Below are 6,000 nucleotides of genomic sequence, written 5' to 3'. Positions count from 1 at the left end.
GTTCTGCTGTTTCCCATTGTGAAATATTCTACTTTTCTTTCTTCCTGGACTCTTGAAGGCTTTGGCTACAATTTTTTTCAATTATAATCAGCATAGACTAAGCAATATTTTAATTTCAGAAAATAAAAGCCATACTCCAAATCATATTTAAAACAATTTGTACAGTTATTTTAAATGATAGTAACTTCAGTATGGATTTGTTGTTGTTAAGTTGTTTTTTAGTTGTGTCTGGCTCCATGAGCCCATTTGAGGTTTTCTTGAAAGATATACTGCAGTGTTTGCCATTGCCTTCTCCAGCTCATTTTACAGATGAAGAAACTGAGGCAAACAGGGTTAAGTGACTTGCCCAGGCTCACACAGCTAGTAAGTGTCTGAGGCCAGATTTGAATTCAGGAAGATGAGTCTTCCTGAATTCAGATCTGGTGCTCTATCCATTGAGCCACCTAGATGCTCTTTGCTTTAACGTCTTCTAAAACCATTCTTTGTCCTCATCACAATCTGCATTCCTTCTACCCCTCCGTGCTTTCTCAGATCATTGATGTTGCTAGGAAATCTGTCCCAACCCTATAGTTAACCAGTTCAACTTTACACTGCTCTTGTCCTTTGCTCTTGAATCCCTTTACCCTCTTTTCTTATCACTCTTCATGCCTTACCAAACTCTAACTCCCACCATCTGCCTCCTCAACTCCTATTCATGAGTTGCAACAGAGCTAGAAGAAATCCAACCAAGCTGACTGGATAAGGCCCTGACTTCAGCAAGACAATCTTTTTACTTGCTCTTATACTCTACTCCCTACAGAGGCTGTTCCAAAGCTCATCTTTTATCCTCAGTCCTCCTATAGATTCCTTCTTTGCTCTACATTCCCATCCCCAAGTTTGGGACCTCATCTCATGCTTGAGAAAATTGAGGATGCTTTTACATTAAACTGTGAGTTTCTCATTGGACTCTGAGATTCTTGAGAGCAGGGACTGGGTTTTTTTTGTTTTTTGCTTTTCTTTAGGTTCCAAATGCTTACCACAGTGCCTGAAATGTTCAGTGCTTGATTGACATTGGCTTTTTGCTGTGAGTTTCCTTTTCTCCTTTCTCTCCATCTCAAAACCACTTGACATTATCCCCTACTCTTTCTTCCTTATCTAGCCTCCCATAATCAGATGTCCTTTCCACTAACCATGGCAAAGTCCTCTAAGTGCACTTTTAAAGTTTTAATTTTTAAAAATTTATCAAGCATTTATTTTTTCTTACTTGCATATCCTCTTTCCCACTGGAAGAGGCAGGAAGAAATATGAAACTTTTGTTGTATATAAACCTAGTCAAAGAAGAGACTTTACCACATTGTCCATATCTAAAAATGTGTATCTCATCAGTTCTCTGGTTGCATTGACCAGAGTCCTAATATTTTTGAGAATTGTTTATTTTCACTATGTTGATCTTATAGTATAAATTGTCTTTCTGGTTATGTTTACTTCATTTCTGCATCAGTTTTTACAACTCTTCCTAGATTTTATAGAAACTATCTTTTTCTTCATTTCAAATATTACAATTGTATTCCATTATATTCAGATATAATAACTTTTTCAGCTACTTCTCCCGCCTCTCATTCATGTACTATTTGGTTTTCAGTTCTTTTCCATTACAAAAAAAACTGTTATGAATATTTTTGTACATATAGAATCTTATCCTCTTAATTTTTTTCCTCTGGTCTAATGACCTAGTAGTTGTTTTGCTAAGTCAAAGGACACATCATTCAGTAACCTTTGGGCATAGTTGCAAATTGTTTTCTAGAATGTCTTGACCAATCCACAGGTTCATCAGCGTATCTGTTTTCCCTCAGCCCCTCCAACATTTGTCATTTTCTTTTTTGTCAGCTCTGTGTGATGTAGAACCTCAAAATTGTTTTAATTTGAATTCTCTAAATATTAGTGATTTGGAGTATTTTTTTCACATGAATACACTTCTAAGATTAGAAAGGAAACAGTTAACTCAGGGGAAAATTCTTTGTAACAAATTTCTCCAATAAGGGTCTCATTTCCAAGATATATAAGGAACTAATTCAAATTCCCTTTCCCCAACTGATAAATGATCAAAGGATATGAACAGGCCAAATCCAAAGGACAAAATCCAAAGTATCCACATATATTCTTTAACCCCTCCCATTCCTTCTTATCTTTGCTAGCACTTCAATCTTCTCTTTTTTCTAATTTTTGTTCTCTCTCTGTCAGCTGGTTCCTTCTCCTCTGCCTACACATATGTCCAAGACTCCCACATCCTTAAAAAATAGATCTTGCATCTCTCCTCTCTCAGCTAGAAAAAACTATCTAGGACCATTGCCTTCAATCAACAAACATTTATGAAGTGCCTACTGTGTGTCAGTACTGCTCTCAGAGCTTTCCAAATATTATCTTATATGATCTTTACAGCAACTCTGTGAGGTTGATGTTTTTATTATCCACATTTTGGAATTGATAGTGCCGAACCTGGAGCCAGAACGATCTGATTTCAAGTCCAGACTCACATACTTACTAGTTAGGTGACCTTGGTCAAGTCACTTAACATCTTGTCTAGTTTCAATTATGAAATGGAAATGGGGATAATGACACTCACCTCCCAGGAGAGTCATGTTGATCAGATGAGATAAGATATTTGTAAGGTGCTCAGCACTGTGCCTGGCACATAGCAGGTACTTAATAAAAAGTTTTCCCCTTCCCTGGGGAAGACAGAGGTTAAGTGACTTGTTCAGGGTCCTTCTGTTAAGTATTTGAGATCAAATTTGAACTCCGATCTTTATGATTCTAGGTCTGATGCTCTGTTCCTCTATACCACCTTGTTGTTTGGGAAGTGACATGATTAAAACTAACTGGAACTGGTTTTAAATGAAGTCTTGAGGGATTCTAAGAGAAGGAGATGACGAAGCAGGGCATTCTAGGTCTGAGAAATGACTGATACAAAGCATGAAGATGCATAGAGATAGAGCATGGTGTTCAAGGGATAGTCAATTGTCTAATTTGTGTGAGAAGACTGGAAAGGTAGCAGTTCAGGTCATGAAGAGCCATATAAAGGAGTATTTCATATTAGAGCAAATAGGGATTTAATGGGATCCAATTTTTGGAATTGGAGGCAAGGATACAAAGATCATTTTAGGAGCTATGTGGAGGATATATTGGTATGGGGAGAAACATGCAGCTGGAAGTCAGGGAGATGGTTTCAGCTAGGAAGTTGGTGGAGATTTGTTAACTGATTGCACATAAGAGGTGAATAAGAGTGAGGACACTAGATGATCTTGAGGCTGTGAACCCGGGAGACTGGGAGGATGGTGGTACACTTGAAAGTAGCAGGGAAGTTTGGAAGAGGGGTGGGATTTGAAGGAAGAACAATGAGTTCTATTAGTTTGAGATGCCCACAGGACATGCTGTTAAAATATCCAATAAGTAGTTGGCGATGTGGGCCTAGAACTCAGAGGAGAGTCTAGGGCAAGATACATAATATACAAATAATCGACACTGAGATGATCATTGAACCCATGAGAGTTAATGAGCTCATGAAGAGAGATTAGATACAGGATCAAACACTTTTTGACTATATCCTCTTTATCATAATTCTGTACTTCGAACTAGAATATACTCATTACATGTGCAGAAGGCAAAAAAGCTTGGTCTTTGCTTTGTTTTGGTCTTAGTCCTTAATTGTTCCTAAGCATGTGCCTGGTAATATTCTTCTTAATTTCATATAATTACTCACTAAAGACTTCCCTTCTTGTGCATGTATTCATGTGCAGAAGAGAAGACCTAAAGCATAGGATGGCTGAATATTCTGTCATGATCCCCAGGCTAGGCTCCAGCATGACCTTGATCTCACATGCTAGAGAATTTGTCTGGAGAATGTGCACATGAAGAAGGGTCCTTGGGGAGAATCTGGATCCTTAAGAAGACATCAAACTCAGTAGTTCTGTTGTTATGTTATCTTGGGGTCTTTGATATGAGGAGTAGGTCTGGGGAGACTCAGGGTTGACTTGTATCTAAAATGTTAGCTATCTCATGCATGAGAGAAGATTCAGAGATATGAAGTGGTCCAAGTCAGAAAACAAACACAGATATGCTTATCTTCCTAATAGAGGTGTAAATTATTTAAAGTCCAACAGGCAGGCTCTTACAGGCATTTCATCATGGACAAAGAGTGACATTTTGTCTTGTAATGTGTGTTCTAGGAGAGGATTTTCAAAGTTATAGGTTTTCAGAGGCCTTGGAGAGGTAGTAGACACCTTTGTCTTGATCCCAAAGCACAGGGTTCCTTACAATGCATGGCTTAAAGGTAGATTATAAAAATTATAGATTGCATCTTTCATTCTGATCATGGCTGGTTCAAGGAACATTTGAAATTACAATGTAGCATTATTTATCTAAATGAATGCAAGACTGTTAAATCTAATGTTGCTTAATAACCAACAAATTCAGCTAACAATGTGATGAAGTTGTACCACATGAATTTTTCAGTGATTGCTTTTAGTGTTTACTGTTCTAATTGGCATGTACAGCTTAAAGAGGGATGCTGCTTTGGAATAGCTTATCACCCCAAATTCACCTGGCATAATTTTAAAAAGCTGGACAATGGTGGGGTGAATGCACAGCTTTATATTAAATAGCCCTTGAATATCACAGAAGAGAGTTAACCAGAAAAAACAGTGGATACTGGTTTAGTCTCCGAAAGATCAATTAACAACCCCTGTTTCAGAGAAGAGTGACATTAGTTTAATATCAAATTTACACAAAGCCACCTAAAATATTGCTGTTTTACAGATGAGACTCAGTGTGTTGTGAGTTTTTATTAGGATCATAGGATTTAGAGGGAGAAAGGACTTAAGAGATTGTTTAATGTACCCCCTTGTTTTATAGGTGAAGACAGTGTGGTGGTACAGAATAAAGTACAAATGCTTCGAAGTGAGGTGATCTGGTTTCAAATCGTTCTGAACACCTGTGAGATAGATGCTGGACAAATACTTTAATTTCTCTGTACTTTGATTTCCTCATCTATAAAATAAAGAGGTTTGACTAAAATACTTCTGGGGTCCCTTCCAATCTAGTTCAGTCTACACACCCCATGATCCCTATGTCACTGAGGTTTAGATACGTCGATGGTGCTCAAATTCAAAGAGAGCCCAGATCCTGGGACTCCAAACCCAGAGCTCTTTCTGCTTTCCCAGAGGTACCCAAGCAAGTAGGTATTAGAGTCATTATCCCAACCCATATCTCTTAGCCTCAAATCCGGTGCTCTCTCCTCTATATCCCAGTGTCTACACTTACCACTTCTTTGGGTGGGGAATTAGGAATAATCAGCATTGTGAAAACACAGACTTTCACAAGAGATTTTCAAAAGTGTTCATTTAGGGAATGATCAAGAGGGAAAAAGAATGTACAGAATGTAACAATTCAGTGTGGGGAGGAGGTGGGTAGAATTTCACAGTGTTTCTTTCCTTTCAGTAGCTGTTGTTTTGATTAGCCTGTCCTTTAGGCTATCATTAACGTCTTTTGGGGGGAAGTACTCAGTCCATAAATATGAAAATAAGCCCATAATTGACCCTTGGACTGAATTTGTTTCCATTAGATTCTGCCATTGAAAAATGCACCTCCTAGCCGAGATTTTCTGTGTGAAGTAAGCTGATGGTACATCACATATTGGATAACAAAGACATGTCCTGTACTGACATGTACAGTGGTGGTAGTGATGGTGGTAGAGGGAGAAAGAATGGAGAGTGTTAGAGTAAAGGATGTGTAGGTATCTATTTTACAGCTGAAAGCACAATTGGATGAAATTCTAAAATGCCTGCTGAGTTTATATACTGTTAATGCTAATTAATCTGAGGGCTATTGAACAATCAGTAATGAAAACTGATCAGTGTATCAGTGTGTTCCAGTCATTGTGGTGGGAGTGTCTCTCTCTCTCTCTCTCTCTGTCTTGGTCTCTGTCTTTGTCACACACACACACATACACACACACACACACACACA

Source organism: Notamacropus eugenii, chromosome 4 (assembly GCF_028372415.1).
Source record: "Notamacropus eugenii isolate mMacEug1 chromosome 4, mMacEug1.pri_v2, whole genome shotgun sequence".
Taxonomy (NCBI): Eukaryota; Metazoa; Chordata; class Mammalia; order Diprotodontia; family Macropodidae; genus Notamacropus; species Notamacropus eugenii.
This window is presented reverse-complemented; position numbering follows the sequence as displayed.